Raw genomic sequence first — 15,851 nt, forward strand, 5'->3', positions numbered from 1 at the left:
ATAGCTTCTCTTTTAGCATAAGCCAGCCACTCTCAGGAGAGAGTAATTCTCTGAAGTCTAGAGCAACAGTTATAGGTAACATTGTTGAATAGTGTAAAATAATGTATTTAATTCTATCAGCATATTTGAAAAAATAAAATTCTTTGTCATTGTTATAAAATAGCCAATACTAATGACTACTCAACTCTTTTCAATATCATATTTTTATTGATTATTTGGGAATTTCAAATCATGCACCCTGATAACACTCACTTCCAAGTCCTCCCAGGCCTACCCCAACCCTTAGGACATCCCCCAACTAAAATAGAAAGAAGTAAAGAAAGAAAACCCAATTTGTGTTGCCTATGTGTTTATTGGAGCATGGTGAAATGCCAATTCCTTAAAGAAAATTGAGTCCTTCCCCATTGGCACTGCTGCCAGGAGCCTTCAGTTTTGGAGAGCTACACTTCAGCATCTTATCATAATTTTTAAGAGTTTTCTTTAATGGTTTCTTGTCTAGGCTGTTAGATTTTGGGGTAACAGGGTGGAGGACAAAGGGGTGTCACAGAAGTTGTCTGTCTCTCATACTCGACTGAGTCTGCAGTCATCAATGCCACTGCAAAATTAGTTTCCTTGACCTTTACAGTCAGAGGAAGCACAGATCGTGGACTTCCACATGGTGTCTTACAACAGCATGTGCCACAGACATAGACATGACCTCAGGTGTCAGTATAGGCCACTCATATCAACATGGCCATCTGCCAGAGCAGCATGGCCCATGGACATCAACATGAATTCAGATGGTAGCACAGACCATGGACATCTGCATGGTTTTTTGTGGTGGTAGCACAGACCAAGGACAACAACATGGCTCCTAGCTACATTAGGATTTTTGACCCAAACATGGCCCTCAGCAGCAGCTTGGCCCACAGACATCAACATGGCCTCAAACAATTACTCAACTCTTAGGGAAGAAAAATGAAAATGTAAGGCCTTTTTTATCTTGTACCATAGATAGGTAGACTTTATTCTCTATAAACAGATCTCACCTTCTTTCTCTCTCCTCATGAGAAAGTTGTCTTAAATTCTTCACAGTTGCTTTTATATCCATGTTGCTTCTCTGCCTATTGGTACCTGAGGCTTTAGAGTATGACTTTCAGTAATAAAATAAACAATGCTTTTGCTGCATATCTGTTATCTAAAGAATAAAAATGTATACCAATAAGAGATGATTGTATGTACAAAGATGTAATTTATACACATATGACCCAAGGAAAAATGAGTTTGTGTTATATATTATCTTTCACCTACTGATGTGATGAAAATAAATAGTCTATAAAGGGGAAGTGTTTTCCATAGTCATGACTTTTGTCTGGTAAGCAACTGTTCCTCTTTGTAGACTTTTTCTATGCTATGAACCAAGCCTTCTCTAAGTCTTCTTCAGGTTATCAAGGAAGAAGGTTCTGCCCTCACCATGAAGGAAATAGCATGCAAATGGACCCGTTAAGTGTAAGCAATGATACAACTGTAGCCAAAGTAAAATGAGATAGAAACAAATGGTTATAATCCAGGACAGAAAATTAAAACATTAGAACTGGTAGACAAGTGAGAGACACTGAGAAACGAGAATGAGAAGAGGAAAAGGATGGGGTTCTTTGGTGGACCTAACCAATTTGCAATTAATATTATGCTGGCATGTGTCATCTGATACTACTTGACTTACACACATGTATGGAAATGTCAGAATGAGATGTTTAATTACTTTGTAGGCTAGCCACAAAGAGGCTAATCAAAAAGAAAAAATCGTAAGTCCAACTCGTAGCAGTAAGTTCCTCTGGTCCCACCCAGCCCCTGTCTCCTGTTCCTCTAGCCCTGCCCTGCCCCATGGTCCCAGAGCTGCTTATAAAATAATTACACAGAGGCTTAGTAGTAATTGCAAATTATATGGCCTATGTCTCAGGCTTCGTACTAGCTAGCTCTTATAACAACTCACCCATACTAATCTGTATCACCATGTGTTCCATGGCTTTACCTGCGTCCCATTACATGTTGCTCCTTTGATGGTGGTTTGGTGTCTCCCCTCACTCGTCTTTCTCCTCTCACTCTCTCTCCTGGATTTTCCTGCCTGGCTCCATCCTGCCCTGCCATAGACCAATGCAGCTTTATTTATTAGCCAATGGGAGCAACACGTATACACAGCATACAGAAAGACATCCTACAGCATCAACTACATGTTTGTGAAGCCCTTTCTGATATTATACAAATCTAATGAAATTAAAATATACTGATAGAATTGAGATATACTCTCAGTGATAATATCTTTTAGTCACAAATAGATATAAACTGGTACTTGCAAATTCAGGTGCATTCTCCCTGAAGTTCTTTAAAATATACATCACCTAGTATCTTTTGGAAAAAAAAAAAAAAAACAACTATGTTTTAACTTTGAATAGATAATTAAGAGACCCCACGTACCAAGCTACAGATGTGAATGTTTGCACAAGGTAAACAAACATTTGGTCCATCATGCCTGAAGATGAGTTTAATGGCTACAAACCTCCATGGGCTATAAAAGCTATTTAGAAACTCACTTTGATTTGTCCCTTAGAAAATTCACTTGTACTAAGAGCATTCACAGTGACCACCTCAGGAAATTGCTTCAAATGACCAAAAGTTGTAGGCAGAATTGTTCTAAGTCTTTCTGGTCTCCTGTACTTACAAATATGCTTAAGGGCACTTAATGAATAACCTTTTAGTGATGTACCACCCTTTCATTACCACCTGGGCTCAGAAGCAAAAGACATAAAGGTGAGAATTATTTCCTTACAGGTTCAGCCCAGCCCTTCAATAGCAGTGGCACTCTGTAGATGGCATCTATCAGTGGGAGGAAAATTATACCTTAGGTCATTTTAGGCAGAGTAGACCATAAAATGTAACACTATAAAATCTTTGGGTTTATAATAGTACCATGTCATAAATCCTCCCTGTGGAGAGTCAGAACTGGGGCCTGCTTTACATTTAAAATGTACACAGTGGAACAATGCACTAAGAATATCCTAATTCAGGAATTATTCTTCCTGTATTATTAAAGAAATCACTTAAATGGTTGGGCACAAGGATTTTTCATCTCACTGTGGGAGTTACAGCGAAAATATACATGCACACACAAAAACAGACATACATATGAAAAATGTACTCTATTTAGAAATAAAAACAAACTGGAACAGGAAATATTGTGTTTCAGTTTCCAAAGAATATCAAAATCACTTGTTTTGGGGGGAAATGTTGTGTTAGCTAGCAGCAGATGTTCTTCCTTTGCTTCTTTTTATTATATTACATTTTATATTACTTTTTACTATTGCTTAGAATAAATATTTGTGAAAATTAATGAAGCTGTGCTATGAAAAAATTCTCAACTATACTTATTTGGTATAAATTTCAGAAGTTTTCCTCAGAAACTATATTAATAAAATCATTGATTTTAAAGACTTGGCCTTTTATTTTCAAGAGGACAAGTATTGATCTCAGTTATTTTTGGCAAAAATCAACAAATTAAAACAATATGAAATATTGTTAATAAATAAACAATAGAAAAAGAGATTTTAGTATCCTCTTATAGGTGAGTTCCATAGTACCTAGGAACATTCTCTGACTAAAGAGTTTAGGAAAGTCATTCTACTTTGACTGACAGGATCCTGTCCATTCAGATTTAATGATAAAACAAGACTTTATTGTATGTGTCTTACTTAAATAAAATTATGCATATAAGTTGAGATATATCCACTTAAATTTCCCTTAGTAACTTTTATTTTTTTCCATTACTGGGGAATCTTAAAGAGCTGGAACAATCCTGAACAAAAGAACGATGATGAAGGGATTTCCTCACCAGATTTCAAGCTATATTATAGAACCATATTAAGAAACATAGCATCGTATTGGCACAAAAATGGGATTGTAGATCAAAGGAACAAAATAGAAGACTCCAATGTGAGTTCACATAGTTACAGCATCTGATGTTTGATAAAGATGCCTCAAATACACAGATCAGGAAATAAAGATTCTTCCATAATTTTTGCTGAGAAAAGTGAATATTCATGTTTTGAAGAATGAAATTAGACCCATATTTGTACACATGCACAATAAATAAACTCCAAATGGACCAAAACCTTGATGATTACCAAAACCTAAAATAGTGGAACTGCTTGTAATAATCATAGCCAGCACCTTAAATGATATTAATAGAAAAAAGAACTTTTTGAACACATCTTCGAGTTCTTAGAAGTAAAAGGAAACAATTGGTAAATGGGAACCCTTAGGGCAGTGGTTCTCAACCTGTGGGTCACAAGCCTTTTGGTGTCATATATCAGATATCCTACATATCAGATATTTACATCACAATTCATAATGGTAACAAAATTACAGTTATGAAGTAGCAATGAAATAATTTCATGGACTGGGTCAACAGAAACCAAGGAACTGTATTAAAGGGATTCAGTATTGGGAAGGTTGAGAACCACCACCTTAATCTAAAAAGCATTGGAATGGCCAATGATATTATTAATTGAGTGAGAAAAAAAAGCCCACCATCTGGGAGAGAAAATTTTGCCAGCTATATGTCTGATAGAGACATGCTGGCCCTCTTAGTTCCTCATGATCCTGGATGCTGGATGGTAGACTGAGTCAGAGTTCTCCAAAACACCCCTGCTGGGCTACACCTCACCTCTCCCAGATTCTGTAACCAACTCCTTTACTGGCCATGAGTTACCCCAAAATAAACCTCCTTTTAACTACGTGGTGTTGCCTTGTTAAACCCCTGCATTAGGGTAGTACAGATCTAAATAGAAAGTTTTCAAAAGAAGAAACACAATTGCTAAGAAATATCTTGAAAACTATTCAACACCCTTGACAAATCACAAAATGTAAATAAAACTACTTTGAATTTTCTTCTTACCCCACCAGAATGGCTATGCTCAAGAAAACACCTAACAACAAATGCTGGAGAGGATATGAGTGATAAAGAATCTCATTCACTGTTTGTAGGATTACAAACTAGGGCAATCATTATAGAAATTAGTGGGGAGGACCACAAAAATCTACAAGTATTTTCATATCACCCATATATATATATATATATATATATATATATATATATGTGTGTGTGTGTGTGTGTATATATATATATATTCCAAGAACTTGACATATTTCACGGATACTTGCAAAACTAATCTTGCTCTTCTATTTACAATAGCTAGGAATGGACAATATAGATGTGATGCATGTACACAATAGAAATTTAACTTTAAAGAAAAATGCAATCAAGTTTGGAGATAAACAGAAGTATAGAATATTATACTGAGTTATCTTAATGAAACCCAAATAAACAAATATCCTTTATTTTCTCTAACTTGTAGGTGTTAGCTCCAAATCTTTAGATTTAACTGTTTAAACTATATTAACTGAACAAGTAGTAAAGTAGAAAAGGATCATGAGGTAGTGGAAAAAAGGAGGAGCTCTAGAGAGGGAGACATAAGAAAGAGGTGTTACAAATGGGACAATTGGGAAAATGGAGGAGGACTTAGGCAGGGAAGAGGAATAGAGCAGAAAGGGACGGAGGAAGGATATATTATGATAAGGATGCTTGAAAAGACAATAGGAAACCTACTGGAGAGAGAAAGAAACTGAGACTTTGAATGTAGTTGTGCTACTTGAGGGCAATAACTTGCCTTCAAGAAGGGTCCAAGAGACACTTCAAACAATATAGGGAATTGTTGATTGCTGTTTCTCTTAGTTTCCTCTCAAAACTTGAAGATGAAACCCTATAGCGTTAGACACCACACGTTTTAATGGCGGGAATTAGAGCAATGGACCTGGGACCTACCTGGGAGACCCTTCCTTGAGGAATAGCTGTCTTAGTATATGAAATTACTGTACAAGTTTCGGGGGGGGGCGCAAATAGCAGTACAACCTTGCTGCATTACCTAGGTACTACAGCAATGAGCAACTCAGCCAGGTTGTCCTCAAGGGTGCAATAGCAGAGTTTACAGAATGGAGTAACCAATAGCTATTTTACTCAACCAAAGGCTTACTCAACAGAATGGAATTCATGCTTGATACTGTAATCCCAGCCAAGTAACTGTGACTAGTGAGTTCATAATCTACAAAGAAGAACCTACTACATCACTTTCCTAAGTTAGTGCTTTTCCTAACTGCTTCTAAGTAATTATTTTGATACCCACAGATAAGTGTGCCTCTCCCTTGTTATCAAATAGGTTTGACAGCAGGTAGAGACCATTACAGAAATCTACAATTGGTCAAAACATAGAGGGCAATGGACCATAGTGTACACAAGGCCAAGGATAACATCATGTGCCTTACACCATGGATATCCCTTGTTCAATAACCACTACTCCTGAGAAATTTTCATAAATATACCAATTAACATTTGTTTAACAGAGATAAATGAAGGAGGCTAATTGAATTTTAATAACACTTATTTACTATATCAGAAAACTAAGTCACAGAAAAAAGGAAACAAGAAGAGGGTGTCAATATTAATATTTGCAAACATATTACTATCCTGATTAGGTTTTAAGCACATATGTTTCTGAAACTCAAATAAATAATGCAATATTGCTACACACAAGCCTTGTTCTTTTTTCTCTGGGAACCCTCAAGGCATGACAGTCAAGAAAGCAGTAGGCTAACTGCGAGTTTTCACCTCTTTCTCCTCTGCTGCAAATACAATCCCCCATTCACACTGATAAAATGTAACAGACTACCTGCTGTATGTAGTGTCTCCTTTCTGCTCTAGGCCAATCTCCAGCATATCATACAGATCTTCTCTTCCAACCTTCCTCCCTATTTCTCCCTTTGTCCTGCAGCCAACTCCAGCAGGCATTCCCTGGGAATCCATCATTCAAGCCTGCCAGAAAAGCAAATATGTCACTAAAACAGATAGGCTAGTTTGACGTCATTGGTCTCCCTCCTCTCCTCCAAATACAATCCCCCATTCTCATCCCCAGCTTTGTAGCAGACAACAGCAAACCTCACTCATGTTTGTTGCTTCTCTATTCACAGTAGCAAGAATTGGGGGGAAAAAACTAGATGTTCATCAACAGAAGACTGGATAAAGAAAATGTGGTGCATTTACAAAATGCATTATTACTCAACTGCTAAAAAATGCAATCATGAAATTTGCAGGCAAGATGATGGAACCAGAAAAAAAATCTTGAGTGACGTATACCAACTCCAGAAAGACAATTATGGTATGTAATTGCTTATATGGTGATAATAGCTGTAAACTTAATGATAACCAATCTACAATCCGTCAAACCACAGAGGTTAGGTATAGAGTAAGGTATAAAGGGGGTCAAACAAATCTCTCTAGCAAAGGGAAATTGGATACTTATGGACACATGATGTGGAGCTGGAAAGGGGGGATCAAATTGGGAGGGGTGGGAAGAGGGGAACAACGGAGGCAATTTTGGAAAAAAAATCAGAAAATGTAAGCATCATTTAAGGGTTAGGACGGGAACCCCAATACAGCAGAAGCTTCCTAAAATATATACATTATCAAGGTAATCTAAATGAAACCACCAAATACAAACAGACAGAGCTCCAACTGGACACCAAATGAAGCTCCAATATTGGAAATTGAGTCCTTGGCCAAATGATTCCCACAGGAATCACAAAACAAGCCAGGCTGTTGCCAAGGCTGTAGGTTGCTTCCCACAAATGACAGCAAGGACCTATTGCTGAAGACAACACCTACACAACTCACTGATTATGGACAAGTTGATCTTCTGCCTACTTAGACCCTTCACCCCTATAGGTTAGTATTCTTTGTACTGGAAGGTATTCCACACACTACCAAATGAGAAAAGTAAACACCGACCCAGATATAAACCCTTTGATCTTCAATGGTGTTCTACCTGCAAGATATGCTAGTGCAGTGGTGGTACAAAGTTTGTGGGACTAACTTGACAAACATCAGATTTGTCTTAGGGCCCACTCTATATGATGGAAGCCATACCTGACATGGATTGGGTGACCATAACATGAGAATAGATAGGGAAGGAGAAATCAAGTAGTACTGTTCAGCTAAGGAACATGCACTAAAATGACTCATACTGACATTCTGTTATACTCATATGTCAAGTGCCTTGCTCACCCATCACCTTTTGGCTTTTTCTGAGCCCCTAGAACTGTTTGTTTGCTTTTTTCTTATTTTGATGTTTGGTTTTGTTTGTTTGCTTGTTTGCTGTTTTGAGACAGAGTTTCTCTGTGTAACCCTGGCTGTTCTGTAACTCTCTATGAAGACCAGTCTGGCCTTGAAACTATAGAGATACACATGCATCTGCATCCATGTGCAACCACAACTGGCCTGTTGTGCTTGTATTTATCTTATCTTTTATTTTATTATCAGCATGTAAAAGACTGTTTTCTAATGAGAGAGAAAAAGAGGGTGGTCTGGATGGGAGGAGAGGTGGGAGCTCCTGGGAGGAGTAGAGGGGGTGGAAACCTTAAGCAGGACACATAGTATTTTTTAATCTATTTTCAATAAAAGAAAACATGTCAAAATCATGATTCTTTGTCCCATACATATTAGTTCCTACTTTCAATTATTACCAAAACTCACTACATAGTAACAAAATTATATTTTGTAATTATGGTTTTTGTGTTTCTTCCTTCTATTAAACCTGGTTTTCTGTTTGCCAGTTAATGATAAGTATATTTCAAATATGTGCAACATTTCAGTAGTCTTAGAATTTTGAAATTGGTCTGTGAGAATTCAAGAGTTATGCTTACCTTTAAATGTAGTCACTGAAACCCATGGAACAGAACAGATGCATCTTCTTGTTGCATTGCCATGATTTTCTTATCTCCCATGTCTTTACAAACCTTTCACCACCATCCATAAAATTATGTATTTTTTTCCTATGTGGAGATTATGGATATCAGCATTGTGGAGTAAAGTACTCTTTGCTCTTTCAAAGTCTGACTTCATTGTGCACACCTGTAGCAATCTTTTATTTTCCTTTATTAATTTTTTTATTATTTTATTTTACAATATAATTTAATTCTACATATCAGCCACAGATTCCCTTGTTCTCCCCCCTTCTGCCCCCCTCCCCTTGGGCCCAGCCGACCCCCCATTCTCATCTCCCCCAGGCAAAGACTCCCCTGAGGATTGAAATCAACCTGGTAGACTCAGTCCAGGCAGGTCCAGTCCCCTCCTCCCAGGCTGAGCCAAGTGTCCCCTGCATAAGCCCCAGGTTTCAGACAGCCAGCTCATGCACTGAGCATAGGACCCAGTCCCACTGCCTGAATGCCTCCCAAACAGATCAAGCCAATCAACTGTCTCACCTATTCAGAGGGCCTGATCCAGTTGGGGGCCCCTCAGCTATTGGTTCATAGTTCATGTGTTTCTATTCGTTTGGCTATTTGTCCCTGTGCTTTATTCAACCTTGGTCTCAACAATTCTCGCTCATATAAACCCTCCTCTTTCTTGCCAATTGGGATCCCGGAGCTCCACCCGGAGCCTGGCCGTGGGTCTCTGCATCCAGTTCCCTCAGTCATTGGATGGGGTTTCTAGCACAAAATTAGGGTGTTTGGCCATCCTATCACCGGAGTAGGTCAGTTCGGGCTGTCTCTCAACCATTGCCAGCAGTCTATTGTGGGGGCATCATTGTGGATTTCTATGGGCCTCTCTAGCACTTCGCTTCTTCCTATTGCCATGTGGTCTTCATTTACCATGGTCTCTTATTCCTTGTTCTCCCTCTCTGTTCTTGATCCAGCTGGGTTCTCCCGCTCCCCCCAAAAAAAGAAAACATCTTCAACAAATGGTCCTGACATAACTGGATATCAACGTGTAGAAGGCTGCAAATAGATCCATATCTGTCACTGTGCACAAAATTTAAGTCCAAGTCGATCAAAGACCTCAACATAAATCCAGCTACTCTGAACCTGCTGAAGGGAAAATAGGAAGTAGTCGTGAATGCATTGGCATAGAAGATCACTTCCTAAATATAACACCAGTAGCTCAGACACTGAGAGAAACAATCAATCAATGGGACCTCTTGAAACTGAGAAGCTTTTGTAGAGCAAAGGATATAGTCAACAAGGTAACGAGACAGCCTACAGAGAGGGAAAAGCTCTTCACCAACCCCACATCTGACAGAGGACTGATATCCAGAATATATAAGGAACACTGTAGCAATCTTAAGGGCTCCCCAAAGATCACCTGGTAAAGTGTAGTGGCCCAGGCCCATTCAGCATTTCTGGATTGCCATATTGCTATGTATGCAGAAACATTGATAAAAATGGGTAAAAATGAAATTGAAGAGATAATTCAGAGATTAAGACTACTTGTTCTTACAGATGACCTAGGTTTGGTTCAAAGCACTTAGATGGTTATTAAAATGATTGTATGTTCCAGATTATCTGATACCCAATTATGTACTCTTCAGAACCCAGGCACTAATATGGTACACATACTTACATGCAGGAAAAGCAGTGACAAATACAAAACAAATAAATAAATAAATATTCTAAATACAAACATTCAGAGCACCATGTATATCTTAATGATTTATTGGGGACTATTTGAAATAATTTGTATAAACATATTATTAGGTTTTTTTTTTAAATCAAATATGTGGACAGGAAGAACCTTTGCAGTATCCAGACATAATCCTTGTGTGGGGTCCTTAACAATTTCTTCCTCTTCTTTCCTTTTTAATAGGCTAACTCAATATCTTCCACCTTGAGACAAGGAACAACACTGCTATTACTCACGGTGTCATGCCCTTCAGTCAGTTTATATTGAAACAGTATAGATCTTCTTGCTTCCACAGTCCCCTAATATCATTTATTTAGTACTGGTTACACCATTACTCATAATACTGCACCATACATCACACTGCTCATAGAGCTGCCTTCCAATGGTTTCTCCAGTGATGTTGTACTCTTTTGAAAGAACCATAAATGCAAGTTTCACTCACAATAATCTCAGTGAATAATAATGTGGTATCTGGTCAAGTTAATTTAGCATATGAAGTTTTATGGCATAAAAACAAAATAATGAATCTTTCTCTTAGCATTTCCTGAAGCATTGAGGCTGTATTCATTAACTTCTTAAAATATGATTTATCTTCAAATATTATAACATCAGCCAGGAGCATAGTGAAGTAGTCTAGCTTTGGTTCATGCTAGAATAATACATTTCTTTATGTGGTTATCAGAGTAATTTTCTTAGTGAATCCCTCTTTCTGCCTTTAAGGACCATTTTCTTACTAATTCTTCACAGGCCTCAATGTGGCTAAATCTCAGGATTGCCTGCACTTATAAGAACACTATTCTATCCATCAGGGTTCTATCTTCTTGATCTAATTACTTTTCCAGTCTCACCTTCAATTTAGATCATGCTGGGAATTACACTTCAACTTTAAAATTTTGGTGGATCAAATATCCATTCTATAGCAGTGTCTGTGAAGAAAGAGAAGACTAATATTACTCATACAGGAAATATCCTTCTTCGGTAGCATGGCTTACAACTGTTACAGAAGATCAGAGTCATTCCATCAGTTGGGCCTGTTAGTATCGTGGTAGAATGGTCTAGATAGTCTTGAGAAGAATTAAAGTTATAGTCCTTGGTAAATTGGCCAACTCATGGTCAAGCATGCTTGGGGATAAGCACCAACACTGTAGTAGAACATAAAGTAAAAAGGGTTGTGAGAGAGTATAACTTAAATTGGCATACCATCGCCAGCATGCTTCCATAAAAGGTATGGTTATGTATTTAAAACAAATAGTACACAAATCGGGTAGCCTACCTAGAACCACTAACTTGGAAATGAACCACAGGACCCTGGTGATATGTGAGTTTTCATGGGAACACCTGGACACATTCTTACTAACCTCAGATGGAAATAATAACAGGTAAAAGGAACAATTGCCTCAAACTTCAATTTGGCAAAACTATGAGTGAATTTATTGGGTAACTTCTAGGTGTATAGGTGATTGGTGACTAACATAAACATGAGTGACTGAAAGTAATTACATCACTAAAAAACTATATCACATCTGACTCATGAAAGCTGAATCTGTAGAACCTTTTGCAAAACTTGAATGTAGCTAGATGTGTCAAAGAGTCTCTCCTCTGCAACAAATATTCACTGCTTGTTCAACCTTGGAAAATGGCGCTGTTGTGAATCTTCATATTTTCAAGCCTTGTATATTTTATTCATGTTTATTCTTGAGTTTTATGAATCTCTCTTATCCCTGTAGGAGGGAATGTGTCAATTGGGAGCAACTTGTTGCATTAACACCAGACATGGTAATATTTTGAAAACCCAGGAATTCTCTGCCTTTTCAGGAGTTGTTTTGGGCACTTATCATTCCTCTAGGTTTGGTGTTGGAAGAGGGCTGAAGAAACCTACAAGAGAATTGTAGAGTAATATCTTTGTACCAGTCGGGTTGTTATGTAATACTGTGCTATAGCATAACTAGCTGAGGTTTTGAGACACCTGGGGAAAGATGTTGACACTTGATGACTTTTTATTTCTTTTTGTTTTCCTAATGTTAGAATTGAATAACAGGATTTGAGCATGCTAGGAAAATGTTGGACTGTTGTACAATGGCCCCAGCCCAGGATGTTGCAAATTAACAGGATACTCCAATGAGAAGAGGTTACCTTAGAAATCAGGCACTGCTTGCTGGAATTCCTAAAGACAGCATCACCTACAAGTTGTACAACATTCATTTTCCCCATAGAAACTTATCTCCTGATGCCTTTGTGTTTTCATAACCCTTTTGTCTTTTGGGAGATACTGGAAATTTCTTATCTGCAACTTTCCTTCCCCATGTAGTCACATGCACATTTTATTTCTCTCACACACTGCTTATAGAAATTTTGCTTTCTTATTTTGACTCCCAACTGTTCATCAGCATAAAGAAAGGTGAAGAAAAAGAAGCAAAAAAAATTCATATCTGCCTGCACCTAATTTTTCAGTCACTCAGAAAGACAAATGGCCAAGACAATGAGAATAAGGGCAATTCAATTGGTTCTTATTCAGACTAATTATAGGAAAAGGGAAAAAATGAAGGATCTTTGAAAGGATTCATTCTCTCTTTTGTTTCTGAATGTATGTGTATGTTGGAAAGAGATAAGGCTCGAATAAAGAATGATATACAGGCAGAGAGGTATAGGATGTGAATAGTTAAAACATTGAGTGAGCTGACTTGTTATAATTTGTATGTTTAGGATGTGTTTCTTTTTTAAAATGGGGAAAAGAACCTATTCCTTCAAAATGCATTTCTATTTTACTTTAAGTACTGAAATGAAAATACATGATTTTTGAACCTGAGCATCTATGGATACATGGGTAAACATAAATCACACAACTTTATCTGTAAATATTTGGGAAAATAAGATAGTATCAGTTCTTAAAATAAAGTCAAACAAACAAACAACCAGCTGAAAATCAAGAAGAATCCAGATAAATAAAGTTGACTTTGACATAAAGCAAAAAGTCTCATTTTAAAATTGGATTTCACGAGAATATGCCACGGAAATGGAGTACAGACTATATTTGGTCCTGTTCCCCACAATGAGATAGCTGACTAATGGTCACTGCAATTTGAATTAATTAACATCAATTTGTTTTTAATAAAAAGCTTCTGAAGCCCATTTTGATAATGAATGCTGTCCAGAGGAAAATCAAGCAGTACTCTCTGATATATGGGGAGCCACAGCTGCACATGTTTGACCCCTATTTTACACAGCTGCGCCTCATTGATTTCTTCTGTTAAACGCCTGGACTGGACACTGGGCAGTGGTCGGCACACTCATATATCTTTCACAGAGACCCAGTTGGTGAACTGCAGCCCTTCAGCAAGGCCAGAGCAACTCTGCTCCTGAATCACTGACTGCCCATCCTGATGACATATGATACAGGTGCTGTCCTTAGAGCAAATAACTTGAACATGAGACCACACTATTCGTTTTCAAGGATACAAACATGAATGAAAGCCTTGGGTTCACCCTGGCTTATAACCAAGTTTATAGTTAATTGGCTTCAAATTCAGGTCCCTGTGAGATGGATTTATTACTACAGGATCTCTTTTATTTAAACAGTTGTTACAATAGATCACAATACATGGGGTTCCTAAGTGTTTCCTAAGGTAGCTGTAGAGTAAGTGAGGAAGACTATCATTAAATAAAAGTTTATTTGATGATATTCCCCCATTGAGAATTTCCCCAGGATTCTGTCAATGGTTGTGCACCTATTTATATTAACTTATTCTTGTAATGATGGTAGTGATGAGACAGAACCAATATGATTCTCTCTATTGATGATTTCATATTTATCCAGAGGTAAGTGTTTTATTAACAGTAGATGCACATTTTATACATGCTTATCTAATAGGATGATCACAAAAACACATGCAGTCTCCAGTTGTTTTGTGGTCTGACTTATATAAAACAGTTATAGAAACAGATGAAAATCAGCTAAGATAGTGTTTTACAGCATTGCTTTAGAAATTCAGAAGGAAAAGTTCATTTTATACATCTACTATTAGATGAATAAGTTATCTTCAGTTTCTACAGAGTGTCTTAACAGGAACTACAATTTACAATGGTCAAAATTTACCTTCATACTTTATGCACAAACACACTTCCTCTGCTGTTTAGGCCAGGTAGCTAAATTCATAGATTCTGCTCATGCCTTCGAAGTTGTGCAGTGGTTCGGCTATAAAAACTTATATTTGCTGTAACCCCTATTTAAGAAATCTAGTGCAATATGTTTTGTACTTATATCTATGGCAGCTTTTTTAAGGTGATGAACTATGCCTGGGCAAAGCGAAGCCAGAAGAAACTCTGGTGAAGGTCCATAGTGGTCCTCATGTGCAAAATGTATATAGAAATGCAAAATTTTTTAGAAATGCAGATTTTTAATAAAAATGCAAATTTTCACTGAATTGACTCATATTACACTGGGTAAATTCCAAATATTATCACATAAAACAAATTTCTCGAGGACAGAATCAATGATTCATTCTGTTTCTGTTCACTAATTTACCCTGCTGAGCATCAATGCTTATTATCAAAATAGATAAATTAATTAAATAAAAATGTTATTTGTACTTAACACATCTATCACTGAAGCTAATTGTAATGTAAACTACTGAAACATTTTCTTTAATCTTGGAATATTTCACTTTACCCAAACTGAAATATTTTCCAAATTTTAGTCAAATTTTAGACCTCTTTAAAGAAATAAATAGCTATTATCAGTGTTTTGTAAATAGCCATCAAGTACTTGATTATTTTTAAGACAATTATTTTTTAAAAACAAAATATAACATATAAAACATGGATTCTGGAAGATGGACTTTCTTAGCTGTATTTTCTCATTAATTGCCTGTGTGAATATAGGAAAATTAATCTGTGTCTGAAATTTCTCTACAATCAAATAAAAATAATATCATTTAAATGAAGCTAGAGTTCACAGCTTATGTTATAAACAAAACAACATCCAGAATATATTAAGAATTGCCCAATGTCAGCATAGTTAGAAGCATTCAAGGTTGATGAAAACATAAAATATATTTAACAAGAGAAGATAAATTGACAAGTATACTAAAACTTTCATTATGCTTCTTGCCACATAAACCTGTATTTGAGAATTTATTATTATGAAGAAAATCTGACAACCATGTACAAATGTATTTGTGCATACAGAACATGACCACACGTTCAATAAGATTTTTCCATGTAGTTACTAATTGACATGCTCTCAAAAAACATCTGAAAATGAAAATAGGCAATAGAAAACATTAAGTATCTTTGTTATGTTTTAAATAATATT

The 15,851-nt window shown here is 36.8% G+C and overlaps 2 long non-coding RNA genes across 3 annotated transcripts in view; both read right to left on the reverse strand.

The window, feature by feature from the left end:
- Positions 1 to 2,010: 2,010 nt before the first annotated feature.
- Positions 2,011 to 8,918, reverse strand: LOC143272137 (uncharacterized). The gene is made up of 3 exons (XR_013049572.1): positions 8,788 to 8,918; positions 6,759 to 6,901; positions 2,011 to 2,120 (listed from the first exon to the last, which is right to left on the reverse strand). It is a non-coding gene; the product is annotated as an uncharacterized LOC143272137 (long non-coding RNA).
- Positions 8,919 to 10,580: 1,662 nt separating this feature from the next.
- LOC143272138 (uncharacterized) overlaps positions 10,581 to 15,851 on the reverse strand; it is a 49,049-nt gene continuing 43,778 nt past the window's right edge. For both annotated transcript variants that reach the window (XR_013049574.1, XR_013049573.1), the window contains exons 2-3: positions 11,389 to 11,466; positions 10,581 to 10,743 (exon numbers count right to left, since the gene is read on the reverse strand). This is a non-coding gene — a long non-coding RNA (uncharacterized LOC143272138). The remainder of the gene's footprint in view (positions 10,744 to 11,388; positions 11,467 to 15,851) is intronic.

This window comes from Peromyscus maniculatus, chromosome 3, assembly GCF_049852395.1.
Source record: "Peromyscus maniculatus bairdii isolate BWxNUB_F1_BW_parent chromosome 3, HU_Pman_BW_mat_3.1, whole genome shotgun sequence".
NCBI lineage: Eukaryota > Metazoa > Chordata > Mammalia > Rodentia > Cricetidae > Peromyscus > Peromyscus maniculatus.